Below are 25,855 nucleotides of genomic sequence, written 5' to 3'. Positions count from 1 at the left end.
CATAAAGGCTCCCCTGGGGAGTTCAGTTGTACCCAAAGCATTCCTCTGGGGGCACTTCTGGATGGGTGAATGGGGCTTGAAACGCATTTTCTGGAGCCCGAATTTTCAGTCTTCTGCCATGGTGGCTAGGGGTATATTTAGGGTTGCTCGTAAACAGTGAACAAGGAGGGTCCAGTTGCATGTGGGGCTGCATAAAGGCTCCCCTGGGGAGTTCAGTTGTACCCAAAGCCTTCCTCTGGGGGCACTTTTGGATGGGCGAATTAGGCTTTTAACGCATTTTCTGGGGCCCGAGTTTTCAGTCGACTGCCAGGCGGGCCAGGGCTATATTTAGGGTTGCTGTGAAAGAGTGAACCCGGAGGGTCCAGTTGCATGTGGGGCTGCATAAAGGCTCCCCTGGGGAGTTCAGTTGTACCCAAAGCATTCCTCTGGGGGCACTTCTGGATGGGTGAATGGGGCTTGAAACGCATTTTCTGGAGCCCGAATTTTCAGTCTTCTGCCATGGTGACTAGTGTTATATTTAGGGTTGCTCGTAAACAGTGAACAAGGAGGGTTCAGTTGCATGTGGGGCTGCATAAAGGCTCCCCTGGGGAGTTCACTTGTACCCAAAGCCTTCCTCTGGGGGCACTTTTGGATGGGCGAATTAGGCTTTTAACGCATTTTCTGGGGCCCGAGTTTTCAGTCGACTGCCAGGCGGGCCAGGGCTATATTTAGGGTTGCTGTGAAAGAGTGAACGCGGAGGGTTCAGTTGCATGTGGGGCTGCATAAAGGCTCCCCTGGGGAGTTCACTTGTACCCAAAGCCTTCCTTTGGGGGCACTTCTGGATGGGTGAATGGGGCTTGAAACGCTTTTTCTGTGGCCCGAGTTTTCAGTTTTCTGCCATGGTGGCTAGGGGTATATTTAGGGTTGCTCGTAAACAGTGAACAAGGAGGGTCCAGTTGCATGTGGGGCTGCATAAAGGCTCCCCTGGGGAGTTCACTTGTACCCAAAGCATTCCTCTGGGGGCACTTCTGGATGGGTGAATGGGGCTTGAAAGGCATTTTCTGGAGCCCGAATTTTCAGTCTTCTGCCATGGTGGCTAGGGGTATATTTAGGGTTGCTCGTAAACAGTGAACAAGGAGGGTCCAGTTGCATGTGGGGCTGCATAAAGGCTCCCCTGGGGAGTTCACTTGTACCCAAAGCCTTCCTCTGGGGGCACTTTTGGATGGGCGAATTAGGCTTTTAACGCATTTTCTGGGGCCCGAGTTTTCAGTTGACTGCCAGGCGGGCCAGGGCTATATTTAGGGTTGCTGTGAAAGAGTGAACCCGGAGGGTCCAGTTGCATGTGGGGCTGCATAAAGACTCCCCTGGGGAGTTCAGTTGTACCCAAAGCCTTCCTTTGGGGGCACTTTTGGATGGTCCAAGGGGAATCGCAATGCGTTTTCTGAGGCCCGTTTTTCAGTCTTCTCCCATTGCGCCGAGGGCTATATTTAGGGTTGCTGTGAAAGAGTGAACCCGGAGGGTCCAGTTGCATGTGGGGCTGCATAAAGGCTCCCCTGGGGAGTTCACTTGTACCCAAAGCATTCCTCTGGGGGCACTTCTGGATGGGTGAATGGGGCTTGAAACGCATTTTCTGGAGCCCGAGTTTTCAGTCTTCTGCCATGGTGGCTAGGGGTATATTTAGGGTTGCTCGTAAACAGTGAACAAGGAGGGTCCAGTTGCAAGTGGGGCTGCATAAAGGCTCCCCTGGGGAGTTCACTTGTACCCAAAGCCTTCCTCTGGGGGCACTTTTGGATGGGCGAATTAGGCTTTTAACGCATTTTCTGGGGCCCGAGTTTTCAGTCGACTGCCAGGCGGGCCAGGGCTATATTTAGGGTTGCTGTGAAAGAGTGAACCCGGAGGGTCCAGTTGCATGTGGGGCTGCATAAAGGCTCCCCTGGGGAGTTCACTTGTACCCAAAGCCTTCCTTTGGGGGCACTTCTGGATGGGTGAATGGGGCTTGAAACGCTTTTTCTGTGGCCCGAGTTTTCAGTTTTCTGCCATGGTGGCTAGGGGTATATTTAGGGTTGCTCGTAAACAGTGAACAAGGAGGGTCCAGTTGCATGTGGGGCTGCATAAAGGCTCCCCTGGGGAGTTCACTTGTACCCAAAGCCTTCCTCTGGGGGCACTTTTGGATGGGCGAATTAGGCTTTTAATGCATTTTCTGGGGCCCGAGTTTTCAGTCGACTGCCAGGCGGGCCAGGGCTATATTTAGGGTTGCTGTGAAAGAGCAAATACGGAGGGTCCAGTTGCATGTGGGGCTGCGTTAAGGCTCCCCTGGGGAGTCCAGTTGTACCCAAAGCCTTCCTTTGGGAGCACTTTTGGATGGTCCAAGGGGAATCGCAATGCGTTTTCTGAGGCCCGCTTTTTCAGTCTTCTCCCATTGCGCCGAGGGCTATATTTAGGCTTGCGGTGAAAGAGTGAACCCGGAGGGTCCAGTTGCATGTGGGGCTGCATAAAGGCTCCCCTGGGGAGTTCACTTGTACCCAAAGCCTTCCTTTGGGGGCACTTCTGGATGGGTGAATGGGGCTTGAAACGCATTTTCTGGAGCCCGAATTTTCAGTCTTCTGCCATGGTGGCTAGGGGTATATTTAGGGTTGCTCGTAAACAGCGAACAAGGAGGGTCCAGTTGCATGTGGGGCTGCATAAAGGCTCCCCTGGGGAGTTCAGTTGTACCCAAAGCCTTCCTCTGGGGGCACTTTTGGATGGGCGAATTAGGCTTTTAACGCATTTTCTGGGGCCCGAGGTTTCAGTCGACTGCCAGGCAGGCCAGGGCTATATTTAGGGTTGCTGTGAAAGAGTGAACCATGAGGGTCCATTTGCATGTTGGGCTGCATAAAGGCTCCCCTGGGGAGTTCAGTTGTACCCAAAGCCTTCCTTTGGGGGCACTTCTGGATGGGTGAATGGGGCTTGAAACGCTTTTTCTGTGGCCAGAGTTTTCAGTTTTCTGCCATGTTGGCTAGAGTTATATTTAGGGTTGCTTGTAAACAGCGAATACGGAGGGTCCAGTTGCGTATGGGCCTGCATAAAGGCTCCCCTGGGGAGTTCAGATGTACCCAAAGCCTTCCTTTGGGGGCGCTTTTGGATGGTCCAATGGGGCTTGTAGCACGTTTTCTGGGGCCCGATTTTTCAGTCGTCTGCCATGCGTGCCAGGGTTATATTTAGGGTTGCTGTGAAAGAGCGAATACGGAGGGTCCAGTTGCATGTGGGGCTGCATAAAGGCTCCCCTGGGGAGTTCACTTGTACCCAAAGCCTTCCTCTGGGGGCACTTTTGGATGGGCGAATTAGGCTTTTAACAGTTTTTCTGGGGCCCGAGTTTTCAGTCGACTGCCAGGCGGGCCAGGGCTATATTTAGGGTTGCTGTGAAAGAGCGAATACGGAGGGTCCAGTTGCATGTGGGGCTGCGTTAAGGCTCCCCTGGGGAGTCCAGTTGTACCCAAAGCCTTCCTTTGGGGGCACTTTTGGATGGTCCAAGGGGAATCGCAATGCGTTTTCTGAGGCCCGCTTTTTCAGTCTTCTCCCATTGCGCCGAGGGATATATTTAGGGTTGCTGTGAAAGAGTGAACCCGGAGGGTCCAGTTGCATGTGGGGCTGCATAAAGGCTCCCCTGGGGAGTTCAGTTGTACCCAAAGCCTTCCTCTGGGGGCACTTCTGGATGGGTGAATGGGGCTTGAAACGCATTTTCTGGAGCCCGAATTTTCAGTCTTCTGCCATGGTGGCTAGGGGTATATTTAGGGTTGCTCGTAAACAGTGAACAAGGAGGGTCCAGTTGCATGTGGGGCTGCATAAAGGCTCCCCTGGGGAGTTCAGTTGTACCCAAAGCCTTCCTCTGGGGGCACTTTTGGATGGGCGAATTAGGCTTTTAACGCATTTTCTGGGGCCCGAGTTTTCAGTCGACTGCCAGGCGGGCCAGGGCTATATTTAGGGTTGCTGTGAAAGAGTGAACCCGGAGGGTCCAGTTGCATGTGGGGCTGCATAAAGGCTCCCCTGGGGAGTTCAGTTGTACCCAAAGCATTCCTCTGGGGGCACTTCTGGATGGGTGAATGGGGCTTGAAACGCATTTTCTGGAGCCCGAATTTTCAGTCTTCTGCCATGGTGGCTAGGGGTATATTTAGGGTTGCTCGTAAACAGTGAACAAGGAGGGTTCAGTTGCATGTGGGGCTGCATAAAGGCTCCCCTGGGGAGTTCACTTGTACCCAAAGCCTTCCTCTGGGGGCACTTTTGGATGGGCGAATTAGGCTTTTAACGCATTTTCTGGGGCCCGAGTTTTCAGTCGACTGCCAGGCGGGCCAGGGCTATATTTAGGGTTGCTGTGAAAGAGTGAACGCGGAGGGTTCAGTTGCATGTGGGGCTGCATAAAGGCTCCCCTGGGGAGTTCACTTGTACCCAAAGCCTTCCTTTGGGGGCACTTTTGGATGGTCCAAGGGGAATCGCAATGCGTTTTCTGAGGCCCGCTTTTTCAGTCTTCTCCCATTGCGCCGAGGCCTATATTTAGGGTTGCTGTGAAAGAGTGAACCCGGAGGGTCCAGTTGCATGTGGGGCTGCATAAAGGCTCCCCTGGGGAGTTCACTTGTACCCAAAGCATTCCTCTGGGGGCACTTCTGGATGGGTGAATGGGGCTTGAAACGCATTTTCTGGAGCCCGAGTTTTCAGTCGACTGCCAGGCGGGCCAGGGCTATATTTAGGGTTGCTGTGAAAGAGTGAACGCGGAGGGTCCAGTTGCATGTGGGGCTGCATAAAGGCTCCCCTGGGGAGTTCACTTGTACCCAAAGCCTTCCTTTGGGGGCACTTCTGGATGGGTGAATGGGGCTTGAAACGCTTTTTCTGTGGCCCGAGTTTTCAGTTTTCTGCCATGGTGGCTAGGGGTATATTTAGGGTTGCTCGTAAACAGTGAACAAGGAGGGTCCAGTTGCATGTGGGGCTGCATAAAGGCTCCCCTGGGGAGTTCAGATGTACCCAGAGCCTTCCTCTGGGGGCACTTTTGGATGGGCGAATTAGGCTTTTAATGCATTTTCTGGGGCCCGAGTTTTCAGTCGACTGCCAGGCGGGCCAGGGCTATATTTAGGGTTGCTGTGAAAGAGCAAATACGGAGGGTCCAGTTGCATGTGGGGCTGCGTTAAGGCTCCCCTGGGGAGTCCAGTTGTACCCAAAGCCTTCCTTTGGGAGCACTTTTGGATGGTCCAAGGGGAATCGCAATGCGTTTTCTGAGGCCCGCTTTTTCAGTCTTCTCCCATTGCGCCGAGGGCTATATTTAGGCTTGCGGTGAAAGAGTGAACCCGGAGGGTCCAGTTGCATGTGGGGCTGCATAAAGGCTCCCCTGGGGAGTTCACTTGTACCCAAAGCCTTCCTTTGGGGGCACTTCTGGATGGGTGAATGGGGCTTGAAACGCATTTTCTGGAGCCCGAATTTTCAGTCTTCTGCCATGGTGGCTAGGGGTATATTTAGGGTTGCTCGTAAACAGTGAACAAGGAGGGTCCAGTTGCATGTGGGGCTGCATAAAGGCTCCCCTGGGGAGTTCACTTGTACCCAAAGCCTTCCTCTGGGGGCACTTTTGGATGGGCGAATTAGGCTTTTAACGCATTTTCTGAGGCCCGAGTTTTCAGTCGACTGCCAGGCGGGCCAGGGCTATATTTAGGGTTGCTGTGAAAGAGTGAACCATGAGGGTCCAGTTGCATGTTGGGCTGCATAAAGGCTCCCCTGGGGAGTTCAGTTGTACCCAAAGCCTTCCTTTGGGGGCACTTCTGGATGGGTGAATGGGGCTTGAAACGCATTTTCTGTGGCCCGATTTTTCAGTTTTCTGCCATGTTGGCTAGAGTTATATTTAGGGTTTCTTGTAAACAGCGAACACGGAGGGTCCAGTTGCGTATGGGCCTGCATAAAGGCTCCCCTGGGGAGTTCACTTGTACCCAAAGCATTCCTCTGGGGGCACTTCTGGATGGGTGAATGGGGCTTGAAACGCATTTTCTGGAGCCCGAATTTTCAGTCTTCTGCCATGGTGGCTAGGGGTATATTTAGGGTTGCTCGTAAACAGTGAACAAGGAGGGTCCAGTTGTATGTGGGGCTGCATAAAGGCTCCCCTGGGGAGTTCAGTTGTACCCAAAGCCTTCCTCTGGGGGCACTTTTGGATGGGCGAATTAGGCTTTTAACGCATTTTCTGGGGCCCGAGTTTTCAGTCGACTGCCAGGCGGGCCAGGGCTATATTTAGGGTTGCTGTGAAAGAGTGAACCCGGAGGGTCCAGTTGCATGTGGGGCTGCATAAAGGCTCCCCTGGGGAGTTCACTTGTACCCAAAGCCTTCCTTTGGGGGCACTTCTGGATGGGTGAATGGGGCTTGAAACGCATTTTCTGGAGCCCGAGTTTTCAGTTTTCTGCCATGGTGGCTAGGGGTATATTTAGGGTTGCTCGTAAACAGTGAACAAGGAGGGTCCAGTTGCAAGTGGGGCTGCATAAAGGCTCCCCTGGGGAGTTCAGTTGTACCCAAAGCCTTCCTCTGGGGGCACTTTTGGATGGGCGAATTAGGCTTTTAACGCATTTTCTGGGGCCTGAGTTTTCAGTCGACTGCCAGGCGGGCCAGGGCTATATTTAGGGTTGCTGTGAAAGAGTGAACCCGGAGGGTCCAGTTGCATGTGGGGCTGCATAAAGGCTCCCCTGGGGAGTTCACTTGTACCCAAAGCCTTCCTTTGGGGGCACTTTTGGATGGTCCAAGGGGAATCGCAATGCGTTTTCTGAGGCCCGCTTTTTCAGTCTTCTCCCATTGCGCCGAGGCCTATATTTAGGGTTGCTGTGAAAGAGTGAACCCGGAGGGTCCAGTTGCATGTGGGGCTGCATAAAGGCTCCCCTGGGGAGTTCACTTGTACCCAAAGCATTCCTCTGGGGGCACTTCTGGATGGGTGAATGGGGCTTGAAACGCATTTTCTGGAGCCCGAGTTTTCAGTCGACTGCCAGGCGGGCCAGGGCTATATTTAGGGTTGCTGTGAAAGAGTGAACGCGGAGGGTCCAGTTGCATGTGGGGCTGCATAAAGGCTCCCCTGGGGAGTTCACTTGTACCCAAAGCCTTCCTTTGGGAGCACTTTTGGATGGTCCAAGGGGAATCGCAATGCGTTTTCTGAGGCCCGCTTTTTCAGTCTTCTCCCATTGCGCCGAGGGCGATATTTAGGCTTGCGGTGAAAGAGTGAACCCGGAGGGTGCAGTTGCATGTGGGGCTGCATAAAGGCTCCCCTGGGGAGTTCACTTGTACCCAAAGCCTTCCTTTGGGGGCACTTCTGGATGGGTGAATGGGGCTTGAAACGCATTTTCTGGAGCCCGAATTTTCAGTCTTCTGCCATGGTGGCTAGGGGTATATTTAGGGTTGCTCGTAAACAGCGAACAAGGAGGGTCCAGTTGCATGTGGGGCTGCATAAAGGCTCCCCTGGGGAGTTCAGTTGTACCCAAAGCCTTCCTCTGGGGGCACTTTTGGATGGGCGAATTAGGCTTTTAACGCATTTTCTGGGGCCCGAGTTTTCAGTCGACTGCCAGGCGGGCCAGGGCTATATTTAGGGTTGCTGTGAAAGAGTGAACCATGAGGGTCCAGTTGCATGTTGGGCTGCATAAAGGCTCCCCTGGGGAGTTCAGTTGTACCCAAAGCCTTCCTTTGGGGGCACTTCTGGATGGGTGAATGGGGCTTGAAACGCTTTTTCTGTGGCCCGATTTTTCAGTTTTCTGCCATGTTGGCTAGAGTTATATTTAGGGTTTCTTGTAAACAGCGAACACGGAGGGTCCAGTTGCGTATGGGCCTGCATAAAGGCTCCCCTGGGGAGTTCAGTTGTATGCAAAGCCTTCCTTTGGGGGCGCTTTTGGATGGTCCAATGGGGCTTGTAGCACGTTTTCTGGGGCCCGATTTTTCAGTCGTCTGCCATGCGGGCCAGGGTTATATTTAGGGTTGCTGTGAAAGAGCGAATACGGAGGGTCCAGTTGCATGTGGGGCTGCATAAAGGCTCCCCTGGGGAGTTCACTTGTACCCAAAGCCTTCCTCTGGGGGCACTTCTGGATGGGCGAAAGGGGCTTGAAACGCTTTTTCTGTGGCCCGAGTTTTCAGTCGTCTGCCATGCTGGCTAGGGTTATATTTAGGGTTGCTGTAAAGAGCGAACACGGAGGGTCCAGTTGCATGTGGGGCTGCGTTAAGGCTCCCCGGGGGAGTTCACTTGTACCCATAGCCTTTTTTTGGGGGCACTTTTGGATGGTCGAATGGGGCTTGTAGCACGTTTTCTGTGGCCCGAGTTTTCAGTCTTCTGCCATGGTGGCTAGGGGTATATTTAGGGTTGCTCGTAAACAGTGAACAAGGAGGGTCCAGTTGCATGTGGGGCTGCGTTAAGGCTCCCCTGGGGAGTCCAGTTGTACCCAAAGCCTTCCTTTAGGGGCACTTTTGGATGGTCCAATGGGAATCGGAATGCGTTTTCTGAGGCCCGCTTTTTCAGTCTTCTCCCATTGCGCCGAGGGCTATATTTAGGGTTGCTGTGAAAGAGTGAACCCGGAGGGTCCAGTTGCATGTGGGGCTGCATAAAGGCTCCCCTGGGGAGTTCACTTGTACCCAAAGCCTTCCTCTGGGGGCACTTTTGGATGGGCGAATTAGGCTTTTAACGCATTTTCTGGGGCCCGAGTTTTCAGTCGACTGCCAGGCGGGCCAGGGATATATTTAGGGTTGCTGTGAAAGAGTGAACCCGGAGGGTCCAGTTGCATGTGGGGCTGCATAAAGGCTCCCCTGGGGAGTTCACTTGTACCCAAAGCCTTCCTTTGGGGGCACTTCTGGATGGGTGAATGGGGCTTGAAACGCTTTTTCTGTGGCCCGAGTTTTCAGTTTTCTGCCATGGTGGCTAGGGGTATATTTAGGGTTGCTCGTAAACAGTGAACAAGGAGGGTTCAGTTGCATGTGGGGCTGCATAAAGGCTCCCCTGGGGAGTTCAGTTGTACCCAAAGCCTTCCTCTGGGGGCACTTTTGGATGGGCGAATTAGGCTTTTAACAGTTTTTCTGGGGCCCGAGTTTTCAGTCGACTGCCAGGCGGGCCAGGGCTATATTTAGGCTTGCTGTGAAAGAGCGAATACGGAGGGTCCAGTTGCATGTGGGGCTGCGTTAAGGCTCCCCTGGGGAGTCCAGTTGTACCCAAAGCCTTCCTTTGGGGGCACTTTTGGATGGTCCAAGGGGAATCGCAATGCGTTTTCTGAGGCCCGCTTTTTCAGTCTTCTCCCATTGCGCCGAGGGCTATATTTAGGGTTGCTGTGAAAGAGTGAACCCGGAGGGTCCAGTTGCATGTGGGGCTGCATAAAGGCTCCCCTGGGGAATTCACTTGTACCCAAAGCATTCCTCTGGGGGGACTTCTGGATGGGTGAATGGGGCTTGAAACGCATTTTCTGGAGCCCGAATTTTCAGTCTTCTGCCATGGTGGCTAGGGGTATATTTAGGGTTGCTCGTAAACAGTGAACAAGGAGGGTCCAGTTGCATGTGGGGCTGCATAAAGGCTCCCCTGGGGAGTTCAGTTGTACCCAAAGCCTTCCTCTGGGGGCACTTTTGGATGGGCGAATTAGGCTTTTAACGCATTTTCTGGGGCCCGAGTTTTCAGTCGACTGCCAGGCGGGCCAGGGCTATATTTAGGGTTGCTGTGAAAGAGTGAACCCGGAGGGTCCAGTTGCATGTGGGGCTGCATAAAGGCTCCCCTGGGGAGTTCACTTGTACCCAAAGCCTTCCTTTGGGGGCACTTCTGGATGGGTGAATGGGGCTTGAAACGCTTTTTCTGTGGCCCGAGTTTTCAGTTTTCTGCCATGGTGGCTAGGGGTATATTTAGGGTTGCTCGTAAACAGTGAACAAGGAGGGTTCAGTTGCATGTGGGGCTGCATAAAGGCTCCCCTGGGGAGTTCACTTGTACCCAAAGCCTTCCTCTGGGGGCACTTTTGGATGGGCGAATTAGGCTTTTAACAGTTTTTCTGGGGCCCGAGTTTTCAGTCGACTGCCAGGCGGGCCAGGGCTATATTTAGGGTTGCTGTGAAAGAGCGAATACGGAGGGTCCAGTTGCATGTGGGGCTGCGTTAAGGCTCCCCTGGGGAGTCCAGTTGTACCCAAAGCCTTCCTTTGGGGGCACTTTTGGATGGTCCAAGGGGAATCGCAATGCGTTTTCTGAGGCCCGCTTTTTCAGTCTTCTCCCATTGCGCCGAGGGATATATTTAGGGTTGCTGTGAAAGAGTGAACCCGGAGGGTCCAGTTGCATGTGGGGCTGCATAAAGGCTCCCCTGGGGAGTTCAGTTGTACCCAAAGCATTCCTCTGGGGGCACTTCTGGATGGGTGAATGGGGCTTGAAACGCATTTTCTGGAGCCCGAATTTTCAGTCTTCTGCCATGGTGGCTAGGGGTATATTTAGGGTTGCTCGTAAACAGTGAACAAGGAGGGTCCAGTTGCATGTGGGGCTGCATAAAGGCTCCCCTGGGGAGTTCAGTTGTACCCAAAGCCTTCCTCTGGGGGCACTTTTGGATGGGCGAATTAGGCTTTTAACGCATTTTCTGTGGCCCGAGTTTTCAGTCGACTGCCAGGCGGGCCAGGGCTATATTTAGGGTTGCTGTGAAAGAGTGAACCCGGAGGGTCCAGTTGCATGTGGGGCTGCATAAAGGCTCCCCTGGGGAGTTCACTTGTACCCAAAGCATTCCTCTGGGGGCACTTCTGGATGGGTGAATGGGGCTTGAAACGCATTTTCTGGAGCCCGAATTTTCAGTCTTCTGCCATGGTGACTAGTGTTATATTTAGGGTTGCTCGTAAACAGTGAACAAGGAGGGTTCAGTTGCATGTGGGGCTGCATAAAGGCTCCCCTGGGGAGTTCACTTGTACCCAAAGCCTTCCTCTGGGGGCACTTTTGGATGGGCGAATTAGGCTTTTAACGCATTTTCTGGGGCCCGAGTTTTCAGTCGACTGCCAGGCGGGCCAGGGCTATATTTAGGGTTGCTGTGAAAGAGTGAACGCGGAGGGTTCAGTTGCATGTGGGGCTGCATAAAGGCTCCCCTGGGGAGTTCACTTGTACCCAAAGCCTTCCTTTGGGGGCACTTCTGGATGGGTGAATGGGGCTTGAAACGCTTTTTCTGTGGCCCGAGTTTTCAGTTTTCTGCCATGGTGGCTAGGGGTATATTTAGGGTTGCTCGTAAACAGTGAACAAGGAGGGTCCAGTTGCATGTGGGGCTGCATAAAGGCTCCCCTGGGGAGTTCACTTGTACCCAAAGCATTCCTCTGGGGGCACTTCTGGATGGGTGAATGGGGCTTGAAAGGCATTTTCTGGAGCCCGAATTTTCAGTCTTCTGCCATGGTGGCTAGGGGTATATTTAGGGTTGCTCGTAAACAGTGAACAAGGAGGGTCCAGTTGCATGTGGGGCTGCATAAAGGCTCCCCTGGGGAGTTCACTTGTACCCAAAGCCTTCCTCTGGGGGCACTTTTGGATGGGCGAATTAGGCTTTTAACGCATTTTCTGGGGCCCGAGTTTTCAGTTGACTGCCAGGCGGGCCAGGGCTATATTTAGGGTTGCTGTGAAAGAGTGAACCCGGAGGGTCCAGTTGCATGTGGGGCTGCATAAAGACTCCCCTGGGGAGTTCAGTTGTACCCAAAGCCTTCCTTTGGGGGCACTTTTGGATGGTCCAAGGGGAATCGCAATGCGTTTTCTGAGGCCCGTTTTTCAGTCTTCTCCCATTGCGCCGAGGCCTATATTTAGGGTTGCTGTGAAAGAGTGAACCCGGAGGGTTCAGTTGCATGTGGGGCTGCATAAAGGCTCCCCTGGGGAGTTCACTTGTACCCAAAGCCTTCCTTTGGGGGCACTTCTGGATGGGTGAATGGGGCTTGAAACGCTTTTTCTGTGGCCCGAGTTTTCAGTTTTCTGCCATGGTGGCTAGGGGTATATTTAGGGTTGCTCGTAAACAGTGAACAAGGAGGGTCCAGTTGCATGTGGGGCTGCATAAAGGCTCCCCTGGGGAGTTCACTTGTACCCAAAGCATTCCTCTGGGGGCACTTCTGGATGGGTGAATGGGGCTTGAAACGCATTTTCTGGAGCCCTAGTTTTCAGTCTTCTGCCATGGTGGCTAGGGGTATATTTAGGGTTGCTCGTAAACAGTGAACAAGGAGGGTCCAGTTGCAAGTGGGGCTGCATAAAGGCTCCCCTGGGGAGTTCACTTGTACCCAAAGCCTTCCTCTGGGGGCACTTTTGGATGGGCGAATTAGGCTTTTAACGCATTTTCTGGGGCCCGAGTTTTCAGTCGACTGCCAGGCGGGCCAGGGCTATATTTAGGGTTGCTGTGAAAGAGTGAACCCGGAGGGTCCAGTTGCATGTGGGGCTGCATAAAGGCTCCCCTGGGGAGTTCACTTGTACCCAAAGCCTTCCTTTGGGGGCACTTCTGGATGGGTGAATGGGGCTTGAAACGCTTTTTCTGTGGCCCGAGTTTTCAGTTTTCTGCCATGGTGGCTAGGGGTATATTTAGGGTTGCTCGTAAACAGTGAACAAGGAGGGTCCAGTTGCATGTGGGGCTGCATAAAGGCTCCCCTGGGGAGTTCACTTGTACCCAAAGCCTTCCTCTGGGGGCACTTTTGGATGGGCGAATTAGGCTTTTAATGCATTTTCTGGGGCCCGAGTTTTCAGTCGACTGCCAGGCGGGCCAGGGCTATATTTAGGGTTGCTGTGAAAGAGCAAATACGGAGGGTCCAGTTGCATGTGGGGCTGCGTTAAGGCTCCCCTGGGGAGTCCAGTTGTACCCAAAGCCTTCCTTTGGGAGCACTTTTGGATGGTCCAAGGGGAATCGCAATGCGTTTTCTGAGGCCCGCTTTTTCAGTCTTCTCCCATTGCGCCGAGGGCTATATTTAGGCTTGCGGTGAAAGAGTGAACCCGGAGGGTCCAGTTGCATGTGGGGCTGCATAAAGGCTCCCCTGGGGAGTTCACTTGTACCCAAAGCCTTCCTTTGGGGGCACTTCTGGATGGGTGAATGGGGCTTGAAACGCATTTTCTGGAGCCCGAATTTTCAGTCTTCTGCCATGGTGGCTAGGGGTATATTTAGGGTTGCTCGTAAACAGCGAACAAGGAGGGTCCAGTTGCATGTGGGGCTGCATAAAGGCTCCCCTGGGGAGTTCAGTTGTACCCAAAGCCTTCCTCTGGGGGCACTTTTGGATGGGCGAATTAGGCTTTTAACGCATTTTCTGGGGCCCGAGGTTTCAGTCGACTGCCAGGCAGGCCAGGGCTATATTTAGGGTTGCTGTGAAAGAGTGAACCATGAGGGTCCATTTGCATGTTGGGCTGCATAAAGGCTCCCCTGGGGAGTTCAGTTGTACCCAAAGCCTTCCTTTGGGGGCACTTCTGGATGGGTGAATGGGGCTTGAAACGCTTTTTCTGTGGCCAGAGTTTTCAGTTTTCTGCCATGTTGGCTAGAGTTATATTTAGGGTTGCTTGTAAACAGCGAATACGGAGGGTCCAGTTGCGTATGGGCCTGCATAAAGGCTCCCCTGGGGAGTTCAGATGTACCCAAAGCCTTCCTTTGGGGGCGCTTTTGGATGGTCCAATGGGGCTTGTAGCACGTTTTCTGGGGCCCGATTTTTCAGTCGTCTGCCATGCGTGCCAGGGTTATATTTAGGGTTGCTGTGAAAGAGCGAATACGGAGGGTCCAGTTGCATGTGGGGCTGCATAAAGGCTCCCCTGGGGAGTTCACTTGTACCCAAAGCCTTCCTCTGGGGGCACTTTTGGATGGGCGAATTAGGCTTTTAACAGTTTTTCTGGGGCCCGAGTTTTCAGTCGACTGCCAGGCGGGCCAGGGCTATATTTAGGGTTGCTGTGAAAGAGCGAATACGGAGGGTCCAGTTGCATGTGGGGCTGCGTTAAGCTCCCCTGGGGAGTCCAGTTGTACCCAAAGCCTTCCTTTGGGGGCACTTTTGGATGGTCCAAGGGGAATCGCAATGCGTTTTCTGAGGCCCGCTTTTTCAGTCTTCTCCCATTGCGCCGAGGGATATATTTAGGGTTGCTGTGAAAGAGTGAACCCGGAGGGTCCAGTTGCATGTGGGGCTGCATAAAGGCTCCCCTGGGGAGTTCAGTTGTACCCAAAGCCTTCCTCTGGGGGCACTTCTGGATGGGTGAATGGGGCTTGAAACGCATTTTCTGGAGCCCGAATTTTCAGTCTTCTGCCATGGTGGCTAGGGGTATATTTAGGGTTGCTCGTAAACAGTGAACAAGGAGGGTCCAGTTGCATGTGGGGCTGCATAAAGGCTCCCCTGGGGAGTTCAGTTGTACCCAAAGCCTTCCTCTGGGGGCACTTTTGGATGGGCGAATTAGGCTTTTAACGCATTTTCTGGGGCCCGAGTTTTCAGTCGACTGCCAGGCGGGCCAGGGCTATATTTAGGGTTGCTGTGAAAGAGTGAACCCGGAGGGTCCAGTTGCATGTGGGGCTGCATAAAGGCTCCCCTGGGGAGTTCAGTTGTACCCAAAGCATTCCTCTGGGGGCACTTCTGGATGGGTGAATGGGGCTTGAAACGCATTTTCTGGAGCCCGAATTTTCAGTCTTCTGCCATGGTGGCTAGGGGTATATTTAGGGTTGCTCGTAAACAGTGAACAAGGAGGGTTCAGTTGCATGTGGGGCTGCATAAAGGCTCCCCTGGGGAGTTCACTTGTACCCAAAGCCTTCCTCTGGGGGCACTTTTGGATGGGCGAATTAGGCTTTTAACGCATTTTCTGGGGCCCGAGTTTTCAGTCGACTGCCAGGCGGGCCAGGGCTATATTTAGGGTTGCTGTGAAAGAGTGAACGCGGAGGGTTCAGTTGCATGTGGGGCTGCATAAAGGCTCCCCTGGGGAGTTCACTTGTACCCAAAGCCTTCCTTTGGGGGCACTTCTGGATGGGTGAATGGGGCTTGAAACGCTTTTTCTGTGGCCCGAGTTTTCAGTTTTCTGCCATGGTGGCTAGGGGTATATTTAGGGTTGCTCGTAAACAGTGAACAAGGAGGGTCCAGTTGCATGTGGGGCTGCATAAAGGCTCCCCTGGGGAGTTCAGTTGTACCCAAAGCCTTCCTCTGGGGGCACTTTTGGATGGGCGAATTAGGCTTTTAACGCATTTTCTGGGGCCCGAGTTTTCAGTCGACTGCCAGGCGGGCCAGGGCTATATTTAGGGTTGCTGTGAAAGAGCGAATACGGAGGGTCCAGTTGCATGTGGGGCTGCATAAAGGCTCCCCTGGGGAGTCCAGTTGTACCCAAAGCCTTCCTTTGGGGGCACTTTGGGATGGTCCAAGGGGAATCGCAATGCGTTTTCTGAGGCCCGCTTTTTCAGTCTTCTCCCATTGCGCCGAGGGCTATATTTAGGGTTGCTGTGAAAGAGTGAACCCGGAGGGTCCAGTTGCATGTGGGGCTGCATAAAGGCTCCCCTGGGGAGTTCACTTGTACCCAAAGCATTCCTCTGGGGGCACTTCTGGATGGGTGAATGGGGCTTGAAAGGCATTTTCTGGAGCCCGAATTTTCAGTCTTCTGCCATGGTGGCTAGGGGTATATTTAGGGTTGCTCGTAAACAGTGAACAAGGAGGGTCCAGTTGCATGTGGGGCTGCATAAAGGCTCCCCTGGGGAGTTCACTTGTACCCAAAGCCTTCTTCTGGGGGCACTTTTGGATGGGCGAATTAGGCTTTTAACGCATTTTCTGGGGCCCGAGTTTTCAGTCGACTGCCAGGCGGGCCAGGGCTATATTTAGGGTTGCTGTGAAAGAGTGAACCCGGAGGGTCCAGTTGCATGTGGGGCTGCATAAAGACTCCCCTGGGGAGTTCAGTTGTACCCAAAGCCTTCCTTTGGGGGCACTTCTGGATGGGTGAATGGGGCTTGAAACGCTTTTTCTGTGGCCCGAGTTTTCAGTTTTCTGCCATGGTGGCTAGGGGTATATTAAGGGTTGCTCGTAAATAGTGAACAAGGAGGGTCCAGTTGCATGTGGGGCTGCGTTAAGGCTCCCCTGGGGAGTCCAGTTGTACCCAAAGCCTTCCTTTGGGAGCACTTTTGGATGGTCCATGGGGAATCGCAATGCGTTTTCTGAGGCCCGCTTTTTCAGTCTTCTCCCATTGCGCCGAGGGCTATATTTAGGGTTGCTGTGAAAGAGTGAACCCGGAGGGTCCAGTTGCATGTGGGGCTGCATAAAGGCTCCCCTGGGGAGTTCACTTGTACCCAAAGCATTCCTCTGGGGGCACTTCTGGATGGGTGAATGGGGCTTGAAACGCATTTTCTGGAGCCCGAATTTTCAGTCTTCTGCCATGGTGGCTAGGGGTATATTTAGGGTTGCTCGTAAACAGTGAACAAGGAGGGTTCAGTTGCATGTGGGGCTGCATAAAGGCTCCCCTGGGGAGTTCACTTGTACCCAAAGCCTTCCTCTGGGGGCACTTTTGGATGGGCGAATTAGGCTTTTAACGCATTTTCTGGGGCCCGAGTTTTCAGTCGACTGCCAGGCGGGCCAGGGCTATATTTAGGGTTGCTGTGAACGAGTGAACGCGGAGGGTTCAGTTGCATGTGGGGCTGCATAAAGGCTCCCCTGGGGAGTTCACTTGTACCCAAAGCCTTCCTTTGGGGGCACTTCTGGATGGGTGAATGGGGCTTGAAACGCTTTTTCTGTGGCCCGAGTTTTCAGTTTTCTGCCATGGTGGCTAGGGGTATATTTAGGGTTGCTCGTAAACAGTGAACAAGGAGGGTCCAGTTGCATGTGGGGCTGCATAAAGGCTCCCCTGGGGAGTTCACTTGTACCCAAAGCATTCCTCTGGGGGCACTTCTGGATGGGTGAATGGGGCTTGAAAGGCATTTTCTGGAGCCCGAATTTTCAGTCTTCTGCCATGGTGGCTAGGGGTATATTTAGGGTTGCTCGTAAACAGTGAACAAGGAGGGTCCAGTTGCATGTGGGGCTGCATAAAGGCTCCCCTGGGGAGTTCACTTGTACCCAAAGCCTTCCTCTGGGGGCACTTTTGGATGGGCGAATTAGGCTTTTAACGCATTTTCTGGGGCCCGAGTTTTCAGTTGACTGCCAGGCGGGCCAGGGCTATATTTAGGGTTGCTGTGAAAGAGTGAACCCGGAGGGTCCAGTTGCATGTGGGGCTGCATAAAGACTCCCCTGGGGAGTTCAGTTGTACCCAAAGCCTTCCTTTGGGGGCACTTCTGGATGGGTGAATGGGGCTTGAAACGCTTTTTCTGTGGCCCGAGTTTTCTGTCTTCTGCCATGGTGGCTAGGGGTATATTTAGGGTTGCTCGTAAACAGTGAACAAGGAGGGTCCAGTTGCATGTGGGGCTGCATAAAGGCTCCCCTGGGGAGTTCAGTTGTACCCAAAGCCTTCCTCTGGGGGCACTTTTGGATGTGCGAATTAGGCTTTTAACGCATTTTCTGGGGACTGAGTTTTCAGTCGACTGCCAGGCGGGCCAGGGCTATATTTAGGGTTGCTGTGAAAGAGTGAACCCGGAGGGTCCAGTTGCATGTGGGGCTGCATAAAGGCTCCCCTGGGGAGTTCACTTGTACCCAAAGCCTTCCTTTGGGGGCACTTTTGGATGGTCCAAGGGGAATCGCAATGCGTTTTCTGAGGCCCGTTTTTCAGTCTTCTCCCATTGCGCCGAGGGCTATATTTAGGGTTGCTGTGAAAGAGTGAACCCGGAGGGTCCAGTTGCATGTGGGGCTGCATAAAGGCTCCCCTGGGGAGTTCACTTGTACCCAAAGCATTCCTCTGGGGGCACTTCTGGATGGGTGAATGGGGCTTGAAACGCATTTTCTGGAGCCCGAGTTTTCAGTCTTCTGCCATGGTGGCTAGGGGTATATTTAGGGTTGCTCGTAAACAGTGAACAAGGAGGGTCCAGTTGCATGTGGGGCTGCATAAAGGCTCCCCTGGGGAGTTCACTTGTACCCAAAGCCTTCCTCTGGGGGCACTTTTGGATGGGCGAATTAGGCTTTTAACGCATTTTCTGGGGCCCGAGTTTTCAGTCGACTGCCAGGCGGGCCAGGGCTATATTTAGGGTTGCTGTGAAAGAGTGAACCCGGAGGGTCCAGTTGCATGTGGGGCTGCATAAAGGCTCCCCTGGGGAGTTCACTTGTACCCAAAGCCTTCCTTTGGGGGCACTTCTGGATGGGTGAATGGGGCTTGAAACGCTTTTTCTGTGGCCCGAGTTTTCAGTTTTCTGCCATGGTGGCTAGGGGTATATTTAGGGTTGCTCGTAAACAGTGAACAAGGAGGGTCCAGTTGCATGTGGGGCTGCATAAAGGCTCCCCTGGGGAGTTCACTTGTACCCAAAGCCTTCCTCTGGGGGCACTTTTGGATGGGCGAATTAGGCTTTTAATGCATTTTCTGGGGCCCGAGTTTTCAGTCGACTGCCAGGCGGGCCAGGGCTATATTTAGGGTTGCTGTGAAAGAGCGAACAAGGAGGGTCCAGTTGCATGTGGGGCTGCGTTAAGGCTCCCCTGGGGAGTCCAGTTGTACCCAAAGCCTTCCTTTGGGAGCACTTTTGGATGGTCCAAGGGGAATCGCAATGCGTTTTCTGAGGCCCGCTTTTTCAGTCTTCTCCCATTGCGCCGAGGGCTATATTTAGGCTTGCGGTGAAAGAGTGAACCCGGAGGGTCCAGTTGCATGTGGGGCTGCATAAAGGCTCCCCTGGGGAGTTCACTTGTACCCAAAGCCTTCCTTTGGGGGCACTTCTGGATGGGTGAATGGGGCTTGAAACGCATTTTCTGGAGCCCGAATTTTCAGTCTTCTGCCATGGTGGCTAGGGGTATATTTAGGGTTGCTCGTAAACAGCGAACAAGGAGGGTCCAGTTGCATGTGGGGCTGCATAAAGGCTCCCCTGGGGAGTTCAGTTGTACCCAAAGCCTTCCTCTGGGGGCACTTTTGGATGGGCGAATTAGGCTTTTAACGCATTTTCTGGGGCCCGAGGTTTCAGTCGACTGCCAGGCAGGCCAGGGCTATATTTAGGGTTGCTGTGAAAGAGTGAACCATGAGGGTCCATTTGCATGTTGGGCTGCATAAAGGCTCCCCTGGGGAGTTCAGTTGTACCCAAAGCCTTCCTTTGGGGGCACTTCTGGATGGGTGAATGGGGCTTGAAACGCTTTTTCTGTGGCCAGAGTTTTCAGTTTTCTGCCATGTTGGCTAGAGTTATATTTAGGGTTGCTTGTAAACAGCGAACACGGAGGGTCCAGTTGCGTATGGGCCTGCATAAAGGCTCCCCTGGGGAGTTCAGATGTACCCAAAGCCTTCCTTTGGGGGCGCTTTTGGATGGTCCAATGGGGCTTGTAGCACGTTTTCTGGGGCCCGATTTTTCAGTCGTCTGCCATGCGTGCCAGGGTTATATTTAGGGTTGCTGTGAAAGAGCGAATACGGAGGGTCCAGTTGCATGTGGGGCTGCATAAAGGCTCCCCTGGGGAGTTCACTTGTACCCAAAGCCTTCCTCTGGGGGCACTTTTGGATGGGCGAATTAGGCTTTTAACAGTTTTTCTGGGGCCCGAGTTTTCAGTCGACTGCCAGGCGGGCCAGGGCTATATTTAGGGTTGCTGTGAAAGAGCGAATACGGAGGGTCCAGTTGCATGTGGGGCTGCGTTAAGGCTCCCCTGGGGAGTCCAGTTGTACCCAAAGCCTTCCTTTGGGGGCACTTCTGGATGGGTGAATGGGGCTTGAAACGCTTTTTCTGTGGCCCGAGTTTTCAGTTTTCTGCCATGGTGGCTAGGGGTATATTCAGGGTTGCTCGTAAACAGTGAACAAGGAGGGTCCAGTTGCATGTGGGGCTGCATAAAGGCTCCCCTGGGGAGTTCACTTGTACCCAAAGCCTTCCTCTGGGGGCACTTTTGGATGGGCGAATTAGGCTTTTAACGCATTTTCTGGGGCCCGAGTTTTCAGTCGACTGCCAGGCGGGCCAGGGCTATATTTAGGGTTGCTGTGAAAGAGTGAACCCGGAGGGTCCAGTTGCATGTGGGGCTGCATAAAGACTCCCCTGGGGAGTTCAGTTGTACCCAAAGCCTTCCTTTGGGGGCACTTCTGGATGGGTGAATGGGGCTTGAAACGCTTTTTCTGTGGCCCGAGTTTTCAGTTTTCTGCCATGGTGGCTAGGGGTATATTAAGGGTTGCTCGTAAATAGTGAACAAGGAGGGTCCAGTTGCATGTGGGGCTGCGTTAAGGCTCCCCTGGGGAGTCCAGTTGTACCCAAAGCCTTCCTTTGGGAGCACTTTTGGATGGTCCATGGGGAATCGTAATGCGTTTTCTGAGGCCCGCTTTTTCAGTCTTCTCCCATTGCGCCGAGGGCTATATTTAGGGTTGCTGTGAAAGAGTGAACCCGGAGGGTCCAGTTGCATGTGGGCCTGCATAAAGGCTCCCCTGGGGAGTTCACTTGTACCCAAAGCATTCCTCTGGGGGCACTTCTGGATGGGTGAATGGGGCTTGAAACGCATATTCTGGAGCCCGAGTTTTCTGTCTTCTGCCATGGTGGCTAGGGGTATATTTAGGGTTGCTCGTAAACAGTGAACAAGGAGGGTCCAGTTGCATGTGGGGCTGCATAAAGGCTCCCCTGGGTAGTTCACTTGTACCCAAAGCCTTCCTCTGGGGGCACTTTTGGATGGGCGAATTAGGCTTTTAACGCATTTTCTGGGGCCTGAGTTTTCAGTCGACTGCCAGGCGGGCCAGGGCTATATTTAGGGTTGCTGTGAAAGAGTGAACCCGGAGGGTCCAGTTGCATGTGGGGCTGCATAAAGGCTCCCCTGGGGAGTTCACTTGTACCCAAAGCCTTCCTTTGGGGGCACTTTTGGATGGTCCAAGGGGAATCGCAATGCGTTTTCTGAGGCCCGTTTTTCAGACTTCTCCCATTGCGCCGAGGGCTATATTTAGGGTTGCTGTGAAAGAGTGAACCCGGAGGGTCCAGTTGCATGTGGGGCTGCATAAAGGCTCCCCTGGGGAGTTCACTTGTACCCAAAGCATTCCTCTGGGGGCACTTCTGGATGGGTGAATGGGGCTTGAAACGCATTTTCTGGAGCCCGAATTTTCAGTCTTCTGCCATGGTGGCTAGGGGTATATTTAGGGTTGCTCGTTAACAGTGAACAAGGAGGGTCCAGTTGCATGTGGGGCTGCATAAAGGCTCCCCTGGGGAGTTCAGTTGTACCCAAAGCCTTCCTCTGGGGGCACTTTTGGATGGGCGAATTAGGCTTTTAACGCATTTTCTGGGGCCCGAGTTTTCAGTCGACTGCCAGGCGGGCCAGGGCTATATTTAGGGTTGCTGTGAAAGAGTGAACCCGGAGGGTCCAGTTGCATGTGGGGCTGCATAAAGGCTCCCCTGGGGAGTTCAGTTGTACCCAAAGCATTCCTCTGGGGGCACTTCTGGATGGGTGAATGGGGCTTGAAACGCATTTTCTGGAGCCCGAATTTTCAGTCTTCTGCCATGGTGGCTAGGGGTTTATTTAGGGTTGCTCGTAAACAGTGAACAAGGAGGGTTCAGTTGCATGTGGGGCTGCATAAAGGCTCCCCTGGGGAGTTCACTTGTACCCAAAGCCTTCCTCTGGGGGCACTTTTGGATGGGCGAATTAGGCTTTTAACGCATTTTCTGGGGCCCGAGTTTTCAGTCGACTGCCAGGCGGGCCAGGGCTATATTTAGGGTTGCTGTGAAAGAGTGAACCCGGAGGGTCCAGTTGCATGTGGGGCTGCATAAAGGCTCCCCTGGGGAGTTCACTTGTACCCAAAGCCTTCCTTTGGGGGCACTTCTGGATGGGTGAATGGGGCTTGAAACGCTTTTTCTGTGGCCCGAGTTTTCAGTTTTCTGCCATGGTGGCTAGGGGTATATTCAGGGTTGCTCGTAAACAGTGAACAAGGAGGGTCCAGTTGCATGTGGGGCTGCATAAAGGCTCCCCTGGGGAGTTCACTTGTACCCAAAGCCTTCCTCTGGGGGCACTTTTGGATGGGCGAATTAGGCTTTTAATGCATTTTCTGGGGCCCGAGTTTTCAGTCGACTGCCAGGCGGGCCAGGGCTATATTTAGGGTTGCTGTGAAAGAGCGAACAAGGAGGGTCCAGTTGCATGTGGGGCTGCGTTAAGGCTCCCCTGGGGAGTCCAGTTGTACCCAAAGCCTTCCTTTGGGAGCACTTTTGGATGGTCCAAGGGGAATCGCAATGCGTTTTCTGAGGCCCGCTTTTTCAGTCTTCTCCCATTGCGCCGAGGGCTATATTTAGGCTTGCGGTGAAAGAGTGAACCCGGAGGGTCCAGTTGCATGTGGGGCTGCATAAAGGCTCCCCTGGGGAGTTCACTTGTACCCAAAGCCTTCCTTTGGGGGCACTTCTGGATGGGTGAATGGGGCTTGAAACGCATTTTCTGGAGCCCGAATTTTCAGTCTTCTGCCATGGTGGCTAGGGGTATATTTAGGGTTGCTCGTAAACAGCGAACAAGGAGGGTCCAGTTGCATGTGGGGCTGCATAAAGGCTCCCCTGGGGAGTTCAGTTGTACCCAAAGCCTTCCTCTGGGGGCACTTTTGGATGGGCGAATTAGGCTTTTAACGCATTTTCTGGGGCCCGAGGTTTCAGTCGACTGCCAGGCAGGCCAGGGCTATATTTAGGGTTGCTGTGAAAGAGTGAACCATGAGGGTCCATTTGCATGTTGGGCTGCATAAAGGCTCCCCTGGGGAGTTCAGTTGTACCCAAAGCCTTCCTTTGGGGGCACTTCTGGATGGGTGAATGGGGCTTGAAACGCTTTTTCTGTGGCCAGAGTTTTCAGTTTTCTGCCATGTTGGCTAGAGTTATATTTAGGGTTGCTTGTAAACAGCGAACACGGAGGGTCCAGTTGCGTATGGGCCTGCATAAAGGCTCCCCTGGGGAGTTCAGATGTACCCAAAGCCTTCCTTTGGGGGCGCTTTTGGATGGTCCAATGGGGCTTGTAGCACGTTTTCTGGGGCCCGATTTTTCAGTCGTCTGCCATGCGTGCCAGGGTTATATTTAGGGTTGCTGTGAAAGAGCGAATACGGAGGGTCCAGTTGCATGTGGGGCTGCATAAAGGCTCCCCTGGGGAGTTCACTTGTACCCAAAGCCTTCCTTTGGGGGCACTTCTGGATGGGCGAAAGGGGCTTGAAACGCTTTTTCTGTGGCCCGAGTTTTCAGTCGTCTGCCATGCTGGCTAGGGTTATATTTAGGGTTGCTGTAAAGAGCGAACACGGAGGGTCCAGTTGCATGTGGGGCTGCGTTAAGGCTCCCCGGGGGAGTTCACTTGTACCCATAGCCTTTTTTTGGGGGCACTTTTGGATGGTCGAATGGGGCTTGTAGCACGTTTTCTGTGGCCCGAGTTTTCAGTCTTCTGCCATGGTGGCTAGGGGTATATTTAGGGTTGCTCGTAAACAGTGAACAAGGAGGGTCCAGTTGCATGTGGGGCTGCGTTAAGGCTCCCCTGGGGAGTCCAGTTGTACCCAAAGCCTTCCTTTAGGGGCACTTTTGGATGGTCCAAGGGGAATCGCAATGCGTTTTCTGAGGCCCGCTTTTTCAGTCTTCTCCCATTGCGCCGAGGGCTATATTTAGGGTTGCTGTGAAAGGGTGAACCCGGAGGGTCCAGTTGCATGTGGGGCTGCATAAAGGCTCCCCTGGGGAGTTCACTTGTACCCAAAGCCTTCCTCTGGGGGCACTTTTGGATGGGCGAATTAGGCTTTTAACGCATTTTCTGGGGCCCGAGTTTTCAGTCGACTGCGAGGCGGGCCAGGGCTATATTTAGGGTTGCTGTGAAAGAGTGAACCCGGAGGGTCCAGTTGCATGTGGGGCTGCATAAAGGCTCCCCTGGGGAGTTCACTTGTACCCAAAGCCTTCCTTTGGGGGCACTTCTGGATGGGTGAATGGGGCTTGAAACGCTTTTTCTGTGGCCCGAGTTTTCAGTTTTCTGCCATGGTGGCTAGGGGTATATTTAGGGTTGCTCGTAAACAGTGAACAAGGAGGGTCCAGTTGCATGTGGGGCTGCATAAAGGCTCCCCTGGGGAGTTCAGTTGTACCCAAAGCCTTCCTCTGGGGGCACTTTTGGATGGGCGAATTAGGCTTTTAACAGTTTTTCTGGGGCCCGAGTTTTCAGTCGACTGCCAGGCGGGCCAGGGCTATATTTAGGGTTGCTGTGAAAGAGCGAACAAGGAGGGTCCAGTTGCATGTGGGGCTGCGTTAAGGCTCCCCTGGGGAGTCCAGTTGTACCCAAAGCCTTCCTTTGGGGGCACTTTTGGATGGTCCAAGGGGAATCGCAATGCGTTTTCTGAGGCCCGCTTTTTCAGTCTTCTCCCATTGCGCCGAGGGCTATATTTAGGCTTGCGGTGAAAGAGTGAACCCGGAGGGTCCAGTTGCATGTGGGGCTGCATAAAGGCTCCCCTGGGGAGTTCAGTTGTACCCAAAGCATTCCTCTGGGGGCACTTCTGGATGGGTGAATGGGGCTTGAAACGCATTTTCTGGAGCCCGAATTTTCAGTTTTCTGCCATGGTGGCTAGGGGTATATTTAGGGTTGCTCGTAAACAGCGAACACGGGGGGTCCAGTTGCATGTGGGGCTGCGTAAAGGCTCCCCTGGGGAGTTCAGTTGTACCCAAAGCATTCCTTTGGGGGCACTTCTGGATGGGTGAATGGGGCTTAAAACGAATTTTCTGGAGCCCTTGTTTTCAGTCTTCTGCCATGGTGGCTATGGGTATATTTAGGGTTGCTCGTAAACAGCGAACACGGGGGGTCCAGTTGCATGTGGGGCTGCATAAAGGCTCCCCTGGGGAGTTCACTTGTACCCAAAGCCTTCCTTTGGGGGCACTTTTGGATGGTCGAATGGGGCTTGTAGCACCTTTTCTGGGGCCCGATTTTTCAGTCGTCTGCCAAGGTGGCCAGGGTTATATTTAGGGTTGCTGTGAAAGAGCGAATACGGAGGGTCCAGTTGCATGTGGGGCTGCGTAAAGGCTCCCCTGGGGATTTCAGTTGTACCCAACGCCTTCCTTTGGGGGCACTTTTGGATGGGCGAATTAGGCTTTTAATGTATTTTCTGGGGCCCGAGTTTTCAGTCGACTGCCAGGCGGGCCAGGGCTATATTTAGGGTTGCTGTGAAAGAGCGAATACGGAGGGTCCAGTTGCATGTGGGGCTGCATAAAGGCTCCCCTGGGGAGTCCAGTTGTTCCCAAAGCCTTCCTCTGGGGGCACTTTTGCATGGTCCAAGGGGAATCGCAATGCGTTTTCTGAGGCCCGCTTTTTCAGTCTTCTCCCATTGCGCCGAGGGCTATATTTAGGCTTGCGGAGAAAGAGTGAAGCCGGAGGGTCCAGTTGCATGTGGGGCTGCATAAAGGCTCCCCTGGGGAGTTCAGTTGTACGCAAAGCCTTCCTTTGGGGGCACTTCTGGATGGGTGAATGGGGCTTGAAACGCATTTTCTGGAGCCCGAGTTTTCAGTCTTCTGCCATGGTGGCTAGGGTTATATTTAGGGTTGCTCGTAAACAGTGAACAAGGAGGGTCCAGTTGCATGTGGGGCTGCGTTAAGGCTCCCCTGGGGAGTTCAGTTGTACCCAAAGCCTTCCTTTGGGGGCACTTCTGGATGGGTGAATGGGGCTTGAAACGCATTTTCTGGAGCCCGAGTTTTCAGTCTTCTGCCATGGTGGCTAGGGTTATATTTAGGGTTGCTCGTAAACAGTGAATACGGAGGGTCCAGTTGCATGTGGGGCTGCGTAAAGGCTCCCCTGGGGAGTTCAGTTGTACCCAAAGCCTTCCTCTGGGGGCACTTCTGGATGGGCGAATGGGGCTTGTAGCACGTTTTCTGTGCCCCGAGTTTTCAGTCTTCTGCCATGCTGGCTAGGGTTATATTTAGGGTTGCTGTAAAGAGCGAACACGGAGGGTCCAGTTGCATGTGGGGCTGCGTAAAGGCTCCCCTGGGGAGTT

This window comes from Anas acuta, chromosome 8 (genome assembly GCF_963932015.1).
Source record: "Anas acuta chromosome 8, bAnaAcu1.1, whole genome shotgun sequence".
Lineage (NCBI taxonomy): Eukaryota > Metazoa > Chordata > Aves > Anseriformes > Anatidae > Anas > Anas acuta.
This window is presented reverse-complemented; position numbering follows the sequence as displayed.